General features: G+C 31.0%; 1 protein-coding gene across 3 annotated transcripts in view; it reads right to left on the bottom strand.

The window, feature by feature from the left end:
• LOC144846477 (uncharacterized) overlaps positions 1–15,646 on the bottom strand; it is a 55,644-nt gene that overhangs the window by 32,196 nt on the left and 7,802 nt on the right. The window contains exon 1 of one of the 3 annotated variants that reach the window (XM_078703549.1): positions 6,558–6,835. The exons of the other annotated variants lie outside the window; for them this stretch is intronic. The gene's annotated coding sequence lies outside the window, so the exon portion shown is untranslated. Of the gene's footprint in view, positions 1–6,557; positions 6,836–15,646 lie in introns of those variants that run through there. 3 annotated transcript variants of the gene reach the window in all.

Here is a 15,646-nt window from a genome sequence, read left to right as displayed (position 1 = left end):
TTTTGGTGAAAAATTTGTTACAATGTGTGGTTGGTGACAAATTGTATATGTCATAATGTAAAAAAATGAAAAATAATGGTTGTACAGTAAAAAGGTACTTTAACAATATAAACCAAATCCTATTATTTCATCATTAAATTTGATGATTAATGAGAAGACGTCATCACTATTTTCATTCAATTTGATTTTTATTGGATTTATGTAACTGAATATTTAACTTTTATCATCAATTTTATTTTTAGTAATTATTGACATGTAATAGTGCTCTTAAGTGAATGATTCAGACTTTTAATCTGCAGGTGATTGGTTCAATTTATACAATAGTCATTAGCAAAGTCCTTGAAACAAGTCATGTACAGTAGTTAATGTTATATGTCATGTCCACTAACTGCTAACATAGACTCACTTGGGATCATGTTAATGCTAATGTGCTTATAACAAAACTAGCAGCTTTACAGAAACTCTCGCAGGAAATGCAATTGTTGTACTGTAGTGCTATCTACTGGGTGAAGCTTTACACTATAATGCACAATTCTTAAAGGATTTGTGCCCTAAACAGTAGGAAAGCCAGTCGACAAATCGTGTCAAATTTCGACTCGGAGAGGGCGCTCTACTTTTCTAAATTAGTTCAAAATTACCAAATTTTGGGGTGTTAGAAAAACACATTATTTGTTAATTTAGTAGTTTATGAATCAAATGTTATCAGTGAAATGCTTTTATATATAGTTGTTATATATTGTAATGTAAAATTTAACGACTTTGACCAAACTTATAATGTGTAATTTAATGGCAAAAACGACCGATGTCTTTTTTACAAATGTGTACCCTAAAAACATGTAAAAATAAAATATAAAAAAACAGTCTTGCATTTAAAATCCCTATTAGAGAATTTTATAATCTACAAAATGCGATAATAATAATTTATGTAAAGATTTTCAAACTACGCAAATGGATTTACATGAAAGTTTTACACATGTGTAGAATATAACCTGTTTTCTAGTTTCTGTGCCAAGTTTAAATACATTTAATTTTTACTCTTGGATGATGTTTTGCTTTGGAGACCCACTCGATAGTTTGATTTAGTGCGCTTTTGGGAATCCTGTCTCTCTCTATTGTTTGTTTTTTTTATATATATTATGAGACAAAATAAATGAAATGAAAAATGAAATAAATTTGAAAATAATTTTTTTTTTTTTTTTTAATTTCACACCTTCTTTGGAATCCCCATCTGGTAGGTACATTTCTAGTAAAAATGTTGTAATTTTATACATTAAATACACAGTACGGTAGTTCCCTTTGTTTACAACAAACTGGGAAAATCATAAGAAAATATCTCAGATTACCAGGGTGTTCTAATAAAATGTATAGAGTGAAAGTTTATAATTTCTAAAGGAAATTGAATTCCAATACTGAACCATTGTTTCCTGTTTAGGTGTAGGCATAACTTGTTTTACATAATAAATAAGTTTAGCCACAAAATGTAATGGTTTTTGGTTGATGCTGAGACTACAGAAAAGCCACCACAAGATAACAATAACCACCAGAGACAGACATCCCCCACTGATTATTACACTTGAGTAGACTTGATTAGAACACAGCTTGGACATTACTATATTATATACAATAGTGACATTTCATGTTCACTCGACAGAAACATGTGGCCATGCGCAAAATGACTGTTGGACTCAAAAGCACATAGTTTTTTGCTGTGTTTGCATTTGCCAACTCCCAAGTTAAACATTTCGGGAGCTTACATAATGTTAATGAATTTGATGCATTTTTAATGGATTTTACGTGTTTTTAACGGATTTGACACATTTTAAACTCATCACAAAATACACCGCACAATCAGCATTTCAATGTTTACCTGAGATACGTCACATATTCTAGCAACTAATCGGATGTAATGATATATTAAATACAGAAATAACGTTAAAGAAATAGAATTCAGACAAACATGGGTTTGAAAAATGATTTTGAACATCTAAAACCACAATTTCGAGAGATTTTAATATTCGGGAGATTGGATTAAAATTCGGGAAGCTACTGGAGAAATGGGGAGGGTTGAAACATCTGATTGGCTCAGGTAGTGAGAACAAAAATGAAACAAAATTATTGACCTATCTTTGGAATAAATCATTTTAATATAGAAAGTAAACATTTTAAACTACAGCTGGATACTACTAATAATACTAATAATAATAAGATTTATAAAACGCACATATCCACAAAGTGCTCAAGGCGCTTGTGAAAACCATGAAAAATACTAACCTTGAAACTAAATAAAAACAACAAAATTTGAAAAAAACTACTAAATGTGGATAGCGGTAACCACTAATATACTTTAAATTTTAACTGCAAGGCTGCTACTCTTATATAACATCTAAAAACAAGCAAAACTCTAAATCTTGTAGGAATATTTCTCAGAAGAAATGTGTGAACAAGTCGGCCAAACTGTTTAATTTGGAGATGCCTTGGAATGTTCAAGCAACTGAATTTTTAACCTCAATTTGGTCGAACCACATGGATAATCACAATTAGTTATTTCTTGATGTACACACTGGTGTACAGTAGGCCTACCTTCATCAATAATGGGTGATACATTTTCTATGTTGATTTTTCTGAAGTGTCAACATTTTCTGAAGTGTCAACTAACGACCTAGATGGCCGTCATCTAGCATTTTGAATTATTATTATGTCCAGTAATTATTATAAAAGCTGAGTGCACAAATACAGTACAGTTATGAGCACTTTGGTGATGCCTAAAAATTATTATTATTTCATAGTACACTGTACAAATGACTTTTGCAAAGAAGGAAAAATATATCAGTTGCCTTAACACCCAGGGGAAAAGTTTCCCAACTGACCATGCTCAGGAAAATTACTTGAGTGGAAAATTAGATTGGTCAGCTGTGGAAATTACCATGGAAACAAATCCGGTAACGACATATTTCCTTTAGAAATCTTGAAAGAATTCAGCTACTTCCTACATCAATAAAAACAGCAATTATGAATATTTGTTTGCAAGAAAAAATGTTGCCATCATTTTTGTAAAATTTCACAAATTAAAAGAAGCAAGGATATCTTAAGTATTAGTGTAATATATCGTAGTGTATAATATGAAAACTTAAGTTGTCGAACAATGCAATTATGGTTTTCTGGATACTTCTGTGGTAACTAACTGAATAGACGATGATGTAAAATGAACTAATTTTATACAGTATCTTTAAAAAATCTTATACCAATCATAAATTAATTTTATACCTCCATGTACCAATAATAACAGTACAGTATATTACAATCGGGATATAAGAAAAAATATCTAGTTTTTTATATATGTATATGTAGAGTAAAGTATTAATAGTACAATACCATTATAGTCTAGAAAATCTACTGTAAAGCACTATAAATAATAACAATAATACTGTTTGTACAGTATAATCCAGGCTTTTGCATGAAATAATCCTAAATTATCACTGAAAACCACAAAACTACAACACAAAAGTATTCAATTTGTAACTATTTAAAGTATAACAAACAAAATGTATGATCAATGGTACCGCATGAGTTCAATAAATGTTTGATCACAATAAATAAACTTTATTTAAATATTTTGTCACAGAAACAAGTTTGCACAACTAAATCATGTGGTGGTCTAATTATTTCAATCAGAAGTGTTATTAAACATTAAAAAAGATTAATTATACATTGCGAGGATTAATTAAATGGCATAAGGACATTTATCAAACTCTCAATTTATTATAAACTCTAACAAATGTCTGAAAAAAGTTAGTGTTCCATTTCCAATTTAATTTCAATACATAGAATATCTTTTCTAAATGTAGGACTAACTGGAATTCTAATACTGGAAATTTCTAAAGGGAAACAAATGCAAAAATGTGAATATTAAACAGTCATTATCATATTCTTTCTAAATTCCAACATGTGCCACACTATTAACCAGATCTGACAAGCAAAATCCCTCGTTTACCATTTTCAAACACTTCAACACCCAAAGCGAATTGAACAATTTACACTTTGACTAATTACAAATTACCTGCCGACACTGCCACGGAAACCTTAATTTTTTTAAATAATCAGTTTTAGTGAAATATATAAGACTGGATCATAGCCCAATAATTGCTACTAATAATGCCTGTAGTAGTACCTTAGTGAATTTATATTCGGCAAACTTTAGACTCTTACAGAGTAATCCATCATCACTATTTTCTATTCATGTCAATCAATACAAAAGAAAGCATTATTTGGTTTCTTCTGGGAATATACAATTTAGATCAAATTAAACTTTATTATGCTAATGACCGATTTCTAGGTTATTCTAAACCATACTTTTCTTCCTAGTCTTCCAAAAACTGCATTTCTAATAAGAATTTAGACCAATGGTATGTTAAATTTCTTTCAATCCTTTGCGTATCAATGGAATTAAAACATAGACAATTTTCAACTCTTCTTATAGTTGTACAGTACATGTGTTTTCTCGGCAGGTCTATAACCCACCCATCGAAGACCGGCACAGTACTAATGCTAGTAATAATTTAATCAGCATAATGTAGTATGTTTTCTGAATAATTGTCCCATAATTTAACTCTAATTATTAATAAATCCAAAATAAAACATTCTGACAGAAATAAATCAATTAAGATTATTAGACTACGACGGTGTTCGTTTTCAATTTAATATGATCTACAATCTTTCTAATAGGGTATTAGCTTTATACTGCATTAAAAAAAATCAATTTAGAATATTTTTAACATGAAGAAAAATAAGGTTGTAAGGGAATTAGCAAGATGGGATGAATCTGAATAAGGTCACGATCTAGTGGATTTGATGACGACGGACATTCTAGTCCAATATTCAAGAAGATTAACCTCTATTTATGCTGCATGGATTTGTAGGGCTTAATTTACGGCAAGGTTCTGATAATACTAATAGCCTAAAGCATTCATTGGTAAATACAGCAGTTTATGAAAACAACAATGTAATATCAGTGAATACACACATGCTGTATATGTCTGTCATTAAAATGAAGTGTTGAATTGAAATAGGAGTGGCATAAACTTGGAATTTATGTGTTAAATATTGTGTATTATAAGTTAGATTCCTTTTTGTTTCTCATGCTTATTGTCTTGGTTAGCCTTTGTTTCTTTCTATTTATGTACTTTTGACAATAAAAGAATAATAACTTTTATTCACTGCTTTTAAAAAATAGCTACATTATACCTGCATTTATTTTTGTGAAATTAGAATTTAATTTAATACTGTATATATTTGGATTTATCATTTTCAGAATATAAAAAAAAATTGGAATTATTGCTTTGAAAACAGCACAGAATCTAGTATAAAATGAAATACTGATAAACAACTACTAGTGTCAAAAATATCCCTTTCAATTAATGTCAGCCCTCTCTGACACCCCCACACATATAAAAATGTACTCCAGGGGCAATAACCGTACGGTCAATTCATTTTAAAATAGCTTAATTAATTACAATTCTATGTATTTTGTCTGTCCTTCATTTCTGCCCTAAACCATAATCTGTCTTAAACTTTATTTCTGATGACTGCAATAGTATGTATGTTTTAAAAGTCTAAATCCTGATTTTCGTCTAATTGCTAAAACCTTTTTCTTGGCAAAATTTCATGCGCGACAGTAAGGTTGTCTACATAGGCTATAGACTACAGTATTACAGAACTGAAAATAGATACATGTCCCGACAAAACAAATTAACTTGCAGGTCAATGTAAATTTATTTGCCAAATCAACTAAACTTTTTACTTTAGGCTGGAAACTTAATTTATTGCATTACAGTATATAATATATATTTATATGTAAATTTTATTTTAAATCCAAAGGCAAATTACTGAAAAAATGACAATACTGTGGGTATCAGTGGCAGGATCTCAATAGAGATACAAAAAAAAAAAGCGAAAAGCTAAATCAAAACGATAAAGTAAAACAGTTGGAAAAATTAGCATTTATTTTAAATATTTATTTACTTTACGTCAACTTTAACTTAGAAACTCCAAAAACTTTCTTTAGTTTAAAGATTTACCTACTTTATTGTTTGTTATTACTAATTATGTAATCATCTAATCAAAAAATCTGATTAGTTAAAATTTCTAATTATATTTTAAATTTTATATCTTATTAAATCCCATTTTTTAAATAAAATTTAAATAAAAATTTTTCTAAAAACTTAATTTATATTCACTGTATAAAATATTAATGATTTTTAGAAGAAATGATACCTATTTATTGATGCAATTTTTATCAGGGCAGATGGAATGAAAAACAGATCGTGTGCATGCATACTAATAGTTGGATCGTTTGCATGAATGACTCACAATCAGACCAGTTAGCCTACTGTACGCTTGGGATCTATGACATACAGTATAGGCCTAAGTACAATATGCTAATATTTCTTACAATTTTAACTTAAAAACGTGCACAGAAATAAACATGTCCAGCTAGCCTGACTAACGACAAACACACTTAAATTAACGTTAACATGGTACAACAAAAGCGTAATACTTACTGTAATCTAGCTGGCTCCACAAGTATAAGCAAGTCTATCTCTCCGGCTCATACAAAATGAATGAATCCCAGAGTTTCGTAATAATTTTAAAAGCTTTACTTAGACTCTAAGCAGAAGTGAAATCAAAACGTGGCGGCGTGTACAAGTCAACAACAACTTACATGTCAAGTGGTGAAGTTTCATCATTTCTAGCCATAAAAATTGATACTCAGATAAAATACTTGAAGCAACAGATAAATTTAATATATTAAAAGTACTACTTGTACAGTAGAAATATCATTTACATGAAATGTCTATAGCTGAAGTAAGATTAAGTGTTTTATTTTTCATGTGTCCCCTTAATAGGCATGTCAGCTTTAATAGAGGGGTCTAAAAGGAGGGGTCTATTTTCATGTGTCCCTTAATAGGTGTTGTCAGTTTTATTAGAGGGGTCTAAAAAGAGGGGTCTATTTTCATGTGTCCCCTTAATAGGTGTGTCAGCTTTAATAGAGGGGTCTAAAAGGAGGGGTCTATTTTCATGTGTCCCTTAATAGGTGTTGTCAGTTTTATTAGAGGGGTCTAAAAGGAGGGGTCTATTTTCATGTGTCCCCTTAATAGGTGTGTCAGTTTTATTAGAGGGGTCTAAAAGGAGGGGTCTATTTTCATGTGTCCCCTTAATAGGTGTGTCAGTTTTATTAGAGGGGTCTAAAAGGAGGGGTCTATTTTCATGTGTCCTCTTAATAGATGTGTCAGCTTTAATAAAGGGGTCTAAAAGGAGAGGTCTATTTTCATGTGTCCCCTTAATAGGTGTGTCAGTTTTATTAGAGGGGTCTAAAAGGAGGGGTCTATTTTCATGTGTCCCCTTAATAGGTGTGTCAGCTTTAATAGAGGGGTCTAAAAGGAGGGGTTCTATTTTCATGTGTCCCCTTAATAGGCGTGTCAGCTTTAATAGAGGAGTCTTAAAAGGAGGGGTTCTATTTTCATGTGTCCCCTTTAATAGGTGTGTCAGCTTTAATAGAGGGGTCTTAAAAGGAGGGGTTCTATTTTCATGTGTCCCCTTAACAGATGTGTCAGCTTTAATAGAAGGGTCTTAAAAGGAGGGGTTCTATTTTTATGTGTCCCCTTAACAGATGTGTCAGCTTTAATAGAGGGGTCTTAAAAGGAGGTGTTCTATTTTCATGTGTCCCCTTTAATAGGTGTGTCAGCTTTAATAGAGGGGTCTTGGAGGTGTTCCATTGTATTGATACACACACAAAAGGGTCAGGCTTTATACAGTTACCTTAAATCAGTAAATAAAGTCTAATACATGGGCGTTAATTCTGTTATTTGTCTGTCTGTACATGTGCAAAATATTTAACAAATTTTTACGAGATATACAATACAATTACAATATAAAACATATCCTGTGATTAATTTGAAAAGTAATTGTTATTGTAAACAAATGTTGAATTTCTAATATTATTCCTATATTTTATTCTGATGATACGTCATAGTACAGTTACAGTAATGCTATTCAAACTATTTTTATACGAAGATAACGCATACGATTTCAGCCAACTGATGATCGATAATTTTATGGCTAGAATTACGAGGTTATTACTATAAAAAAAAAAATTTGACATCCAATTCTTAACTGTGGTTGATGGTAATTGTCCTATGACGTATTTCAACATTTTATCTAATTTCCCGGTCATTTCCACAAAACTTTTCAAGGATATTGAAATTTCACGTGTTACTTCTTGGTATTATAATCATAGCGTACTTTACAAAGAGTTTATTTAAATGTCATTAATACTATTGAAGAGCTTTAATTACAAAGTTGAAGGAAATGTTTGATATAATTGACTATTATATCATCATTAATCTTTTTTTTATTAAATTATTACATAGCACATTTTGTTTTTATTATATTGAAAAATGAGCTATAGTAACCTGCTCTGTTAATTCCCAAGTAAAATTATTCTATTCCTTATTATAAAACATATAATTTAATAGTAAGTGATATTTTCATGAATTGAATAGAAAATTAGTTTTAATATGAATGGAAAAAATTCCTCACAGTTATACAATGTTGTACAAAAATTGTATAGCTTTACCATTTGATTGTACATTTTTAGGGTTCTATTTGTGCACACATCATCAGCAAAATCATCAAGGCATGGGCCTACTAAATCACCTTCATACAACTCCAAATGAATGCAAGGGCTAAATCTGATAAATTTTGAATATTTTACCAGTCGTTTATGGCTAAACTATGGAACGAATCAAACGTTGTTGAACTCTTGTCCACAACAGAACGTCAGACGACATGGCACATACAGTATAGGATTCGCTAGTCACTTCTTCAGGACCCAAGTGGAAATAGGAGTCTTTTCTTGGCTTTCCTTTCTGTTCTTTTGCTCAAATTTCCATTTAGTATATTTTTACTGTAACTTTTTGATATTTATATTTGTTCTGTATTTTTCCCGGCGCTCCTTTAGGCAGTTATAAGAAAATGGAAGCATTAGTAGCTTATAGTTTACTACGGCTGAAAAAACGGGTATTTGAAACTCGGACTGGGCATACGCACACCCCAAAGCACGTCTGGGAAAAGAGAGTCTATGAAAACATTTGCTGATTGACATGCATGTAGACAGTAGTTATCGTGAGATGAGCAGCGTTTTTTGTAAGAAATATTTCTTATTTACCTTGATTGCTAAATAAAGAGATTCAAAATTGTAAAATAAACATCTTCCTCATTTCTAGTATACTACTGGATGTTTAATAACAGTCCCTACTTAGATCCTGAAGCAGCTTTCCCTATGCCTACATTTGCATATTTAATCTGTAGTTTTTGCCGTAAACATGCACATTAATACACATCAGTAAATGGCAAAATCCTCCTCCACAATTATTAACTCTGGATTAATACAGATTCACACTGAATATTAGTAATTGTTATGATGTCAATATTTGTATGTTAATCCTAAAAATGTATCAGTAATTTATAAATAACATATTTATAATGTAAATGCAATTTATTATTGCTGCCGGAAAAGTCTGCTAAACATGCATCATTCCTGTTCTTAAAATATCAAATTTACTTAGCTCCCACACGCTCTCTCAATCACTAACCTGCAAATGTGGCAATACCAATGTTTAGAGAATACAGAAAAAAACAAGAAATATTTCTTACAAAAAACTTTTTTGATGTAACAGTTTTAATTATTGTTCTTTCTTCATTAAATGATGTTTTTTTAAATTTAATCTAATAAATTAAGAAATTATTATAAATTATTTTTGTTTAACAATCAGTAGTAAATATTTTGTGTACACTGTGGTCTACCATACAGAACAAAAATCCTAAACTAAACTATAGTACTCTATATATTCCAAAGTAGGGGCATGATCCACATTCAAGTAAACAAAATTTCTAATTTCCCAGCCGCTGACAAATGTATTCACAAATCAAACAGTATCTAAGTACACACAATTCGCCAAAATTACCATAGAGGAAGGATTGTTTTGAAAACCAAAATGAAAACACTGTTTATTGAACAGGTCTGCATACATCTCATAGACTCTCTTCTCCCAGACGTACTTCGGGGTTTGATCATGCCCAGTCCGAGTTTACAAACTTCCATTTTCCCAGCCTTAAACTATAAACTATAAGCTTCCGCGTGATACAGTTTCATAATGCTTCCGTTCTCTTGAATATAACTGCCTAAAGGCACGGCGCGAAAATACTTTTATGAAAGATTATAAATTCATCTAGCAAAAATATTTGAAAAACTAGGCCATTAATCCATTCTATAAAACATTTTTCCTTGGATTAAAATCCTGCTCGGACTCTTTCTATTCACACTAATGAATCCCTATTAAACATCTACAAGTGCCAATAGACACGCTGAATCACAATATCTTAATGGAATTAAATCAATATTAACTCGTTATGTGTTAAAAGCACTACTACGAAAATATATCCATTAAAGTTTCAAATTAAAATTTACTTCATAATGAAGATACAATACTTTGATAATAAAGCATACTTCTAATTTGTACTTCAAAATGTGAAATAATGCATTAAGTGCGTACCATAGTGCGACACTACATTACATTATATACACTACACTTAGTGTACATACTAAAGGATCGTAGAACCGTCATAGAATAAGTAAAAAACAACTTTATTACTAACACACTTGGAATTATATTAGCACCAATATAGATGAAAAAGAACTAAAAGTACATAGGTCAAAGGTCACAGTTATGACATTAATGTACAAACAACCACTACTGGTGGTATGTTTAATGAAAGAATTACATTAGCTTAAAAAAGTAGCATAACATGTGGTGTAGTACTGTAATCTACTAATTGCCCACAAGTACTGAATTAAATTATTAGCTTTAATGTAAGTGAAAAGCAAAACACTTCTGCATTAAGTGCTACAGTACGCTTTAAAAAAAGAAAGACAGTATGTACAACTATTAATGGATGTCCTCTTCAAGTCAAGTATTAGAATATATAGACTAGAAAATAAAAACAAACTGCATTGCCAACAAATTCTGCTCTAAAAACAAAAATGTTTTTTTCTTTTTTTCTCTCAAATTTTTTTTTCTCTCCATTTTTTTTTCTGTTACCTTGTATTTTTGTATATGTTTAAAATGAAATGAAATTTTAAAAAAACAAACAAACAAACAAAAATTACCACAGTAATTTCAACACTTTAGCAATATCATCGAACTGTACTGTATGTAAAATAACATGGAAGAACTATTTATAATTAGTATTCCAATTGGATAAACATGTTGAAAACATCAATGAATACAAAAAATATAAAAAAACTAACAAATTTCCAGACAGCATACGGTACGTACAGTACATGTCACATAGTCTGAAAAGTCAAATATCCATTGCTTTTAAACATTTTTATCAAAGAATTTTCAACAGAACCAAGACATTGAAAGGAAGTTAATACAGCTATCAAGACCAAAGGGCAGGTGTCTGGGAGCCATAGGGATATTAATATGCTGTACTATGAAGCTTTACTTTAGGAGAGGAAGTAAATGAAAGTATTGCCAATGTCAAGGATGATACAGTACCTAGCATATACCAAATTTAGATCTATATAAGTATAGTAGAGATGACAGGATGAGTTTGAAGCACAGTAAAAGAGATTTAATTAACCCCTCCCCCCCCCCCCCCCCCCCCCAAAACCTAACATTTAATAGCCATGTCTTTTTAAAATAAATTAAAGAATATTATTATTTTTCTGCAACCCTGACGGATCGTTTTTATCATTTATGAAATATTTAGCCTCCCAACCCCTATTCTATATTGCTGGATCCTCCCATTACCCTAATTTAGAGGATGCCCCTATTGAGAGAACACCACAATACAGGGGATGTTCTTATTAAGTAAGGGGATACATTGTTAGTGCATGAAGGTGTCCCGTTAATGGGTGTTCTATGGAATAAAATATACTAATTTGATTATTTAAAAAACAACCACTTTAGTCTTTTAGGTGAAGGCTTATAAAATCACAAAATGTGAACAACAATAATTAAAATGTGAAACTCCGCAATCGCCGAGTTGAACAAAATCAAATTGGACCAGGCAAATGACACAATATTTTTGTTTAAGATGTGCTAAGAAAGTAATAAATTAAACAAACATTGTATTCTTAGTTTTTGATACAATGTATAATGCAATGTTATTTTTGTTTATTCAGAAGACTTTGTTCAATCTTTCTATTGTTAGAAACAAAAACATCAGCATCAATAATTAAAACAACTTGTTTTCTGTATGTAAAGCTAATTCATTCAGTCTAGACAATAACTCACTATACTAGACTAAAAATAGATAGATAGGCGTTGCAGTAAAATATAGTTTGAAAAATAGTCAGACTTGCCAAATCCCAGCATAATTAAGGAATATGTGTTTTTACATGTTAGGTTGAAAATAATAAAACCATTCTCTGTAACAAGACTATAATTACATAAACGAAACAGAAAATCAAGTATGTTGCAAGTTCTTTATTAGGGATCTTACGATTTGCGACGGCCGACAACCTACGAAGAAGTTAGGTCATATTAATTCTTGATCGAAGTAGGACATGATTTCTCATTCTCATATACTGTACTGTAGTTTTCGTCCAGATGATCGCCGAAGAACAAGTTGGGTTATGTTAATTTATTGTGCGCATGCAGGGAATTTTGGATGCACTTCCTCACTCAATTCCTTAACATAGATTTGCCGTACAGTAGGTCTTACCGACAATACAGTACAGTTCCTAGTTATCACAAATCATAATCTCTCTTCCTTGTTGGTGGACAGAGAAAGAGAACATTGAGTAACTACTGCAGATAATGACAGAAGGAACATATTATTGAATCTGTAAAAGTAGTAGAATATAGTACTATACTGGAGAATATAAAATACCAAATGTTATTATGGGCTTTCAATTTGTGATGACCGAAAATCAGCGACCAACCTAGGTCAGGTCGATCGATGTGTCATTGGTCATCGTCTGGACCTACACTGTAGAAACCATCAAACCTGTGTCTAGGTGGGTAACAAGGACACACGTTTCAAATATTCCCACATGCGCATAATGAACTAACATAACTCCCTATCATCAATTTAAGGAAACTATACTAATATTTGGTATCAATTCAAAGGACAGTATATCCTAAAGGTCATATCCAATAATTACGATATCTACACCATTAATGGTTAACCATAATGTGAAAGCCTCCATATGGACTTGTTAATGCATTGGGCCATTATCACCCACACTAATATCATCATCAAGCCTAATATGTACAATTCAATCACTAGCTAATGGATTAATGTAGTTTATTTAAACAAATAATACTATTTATATCATTAGTAACTGTTTGACTTGTTTAACTGTAAGTAAGTATAGTACAGTATTAGTAGATTCAGTAGTGGTTAAATTCTACCTACAGTGGAATATTTATCTATTTTTACAAAGAAGAGAAAGAGCATTAACTACTTTTTTGTAACTGTTATGTTTTGTCAAGATTAAATTAGTTATCTATTCTTTCCTTTAGCTTCCAAACCTTACAGTACTACAGTATAAATTAATAAAGTTAGCCTGTGGAATACATTCCGATGATGTGCATTTCTTTGTTTTTACTGACTACATCCATTGTAAAAGGTTCGGACAGCTGTGTACAGATTCAGATTCGATTTATTAAGTCATTCATACATAGTACAATGATAATTGTTTTCTTGGCACAAAAACACAAGTACAGTACAATACTGTACACTAACTAGTATGGAACGCCGTGTACGCAACATTTCGATGGTATGAATTTTATGACGCGATATGTGAATGACATGCATCGATATTAATTGAATTCATTAAATGAATATATGAATAAGATGTATTGAAATGAATGCTAATTGAATTGAATGTTTTGAATGAAATGTTTTGAATTGAATGCTGTCATCAATATGGATCCTTTACAGAGAATCCTAACAGACCTGGGTTTGGAAATATGCATTCCACTGTTTCAGGTCTGTTAGGATTCTCTGTAAAGGATCCATATTGATGGCAGCGTGGAAAGGAGATGAGGGTACCAAGGCTTAAGAGGTTGAGAAAAAAATCGCAAGCGGGAATGACATACGCCGCCAATAGTTTGACTTTTCAATTCAATTCAAACATTCCATTCAAAACATTTCGTTCAAAACATTTCGTTCAAAACATTTCATTCAAAACGTTTCATTCAAAACATTTCATTCAAAACATTTTATTAAAAATATTTTATTCAAAACATTCAATTCAAAGCATTTAATTCAAACATTTAATTCAAAACATTTCATTCACATATCGCGTCATAAAATTCATATCATCGAAATGTTGCATAAACGGCGTTCCATAAACTAGATACAGTAGAAGTAGGATAGAACTACTGTAAGACCACATGGTTTCTGTTTACCATTTATTACTAAATTCAAATTAGATTAATTGTTATTAATTCCTATTTTAATTTTATAGTGGTAAACATACATAGTGTACTATATGATATCTGTCAACCTAGTCTTTTTTTTACTACTGTGTAAGGTTTTGAAGTAATTAGCAATGCATTAACAAATTAAGTAGTATTCAAATAGCTCTAGCACTATACAGCTTCTATCTAGCTCGGTGCGGATCCATTTGATTTATTAAAGAGGTCTATGTTTAATTGAATTCCACTTTATTTAACCACGTAGGCTCAGATCAATGGATGGTTAGATTTTGTGTTTTATAATTGAGTTGCCTTTAATTAGAAGGCTACATGAACTTAAATAAGTTCTTCATTAAGTACAGTAACATTTAAATGAGTCTAAGGTATAGAATGTCGAGAAAGCAGCTGAATGAAAATGATTAGCACTCTACCCTAGGCCAGAAAGATTCTTCAAGATATGTTCGTAAGATCCAATAGAAAAGATCTAAGCATAAGACAGAATATTAAATTCTAACATATTATGACTTAATTCAATTAAAAAGACCAGATGATACTCAAAGAATTCACTTGTTGTTGGTCAATTTACGCATGGATAGTTTTTCCCAACGCAGAAATGTCAGTGAACTTGAAGACTCAATCACATGACGAAATTCATATGATATGAGTCACATTTGTCAACGTGAACAAAATGCTTTATCTCAATTTTCTTGTTAATGAACAGGTTCACCAGGATTTAAAAAGATACTCTGTTTATAAGAATGAATTCTGTCACACGAATGTATTTGTGGACTGTACCATTTATCGAGAGCGGTGTTCAATGAATGCTTTTTGAGTACTGTAAAGCCCAAAATTTTCACGGCCCTAAATTTTCGCTATTTTACATTTTTAACTATTTCGCAACTTTTTATTTTCGTGATTTAAGTTTCTAGTGTAATTTTGGACTTTACAGTATACAGTATTTACTTTGAGGAGAATATGGCATTTGTCGGTTTATCAAGGTAAACTAGGCACGAAATAGACTTATTGCTATTCTGACATTTTTTCACTTTGAGTTTTAGTAATTATACCTGTAATATGCAACTTTTTCAATTTTAAACTATCGTTTTTATAAAGTTGAAGTTGTGCTCAAGATGTTCTATGGCTCCAATATTTGC

Source organism: Antedon bifida, chromosome 1, assembly GCF_963402885.1.
Source record: "Antedon bifida chromosome 1, ecAntBifi1.1, whole genome shotgun sequence".
NCBI lineage: Eukaryota > Metazoa > Echinodermata > Crinoidea > Comatulida > Antedonidae > Antedon > Antedon bifida.
Note: the sequence above shows the minus strand (reverse complement) of the source record. Positions and strands in the feature narration are given on the sequence as shown.